The sequence below is a fragment of the Populus euphratica genome, unplaced genomic scaffold, assembly GCF_000495115.2.
Source record: "Populus euphratica unplaced genomic scaffold, PopEup_1.0 scaffold75.1, whole genome shotgun sequence".
In the NCBI taxonomy this organism is placed as follows: Eukaryota; Viridiplantae; Streptophyta; class Magnoliopsida; order Malpighiales; family Salicaceae; genus Populus; species Populus euphratica.
The window spans coordinates 908868-909134 of record NW_011499866.1 but is presented as its reverse complement, the minus strand read 5'-3'; positions in this window follow the sequence as shown (position 1 = coordinate 909134).

Below are 267 nucleotides of genomic sequence, written 5' to 3'. Positions count from 1 at the left end.
ACCTGGGTTCTTTCCCTTTTTAATTGATATCTCTCTTTACAATGAGAGAAATCTAAGGAAACTTTAGAGGTCATTTTTAAAAAATCAATATATATATATATATATATATGAATGTACCTGGGTTCTTTCCCTTTTTAATTGATATCTCTCTTTAAAATGAGAGAAATCTAAGGAAAACTTCAGAGGTCATTTTCAAATAAAAAATCAATCCCAATATTTTTCCGTCATATGGTCTATATATCCTCACGGGAAAGAGGGGGGCGTGAA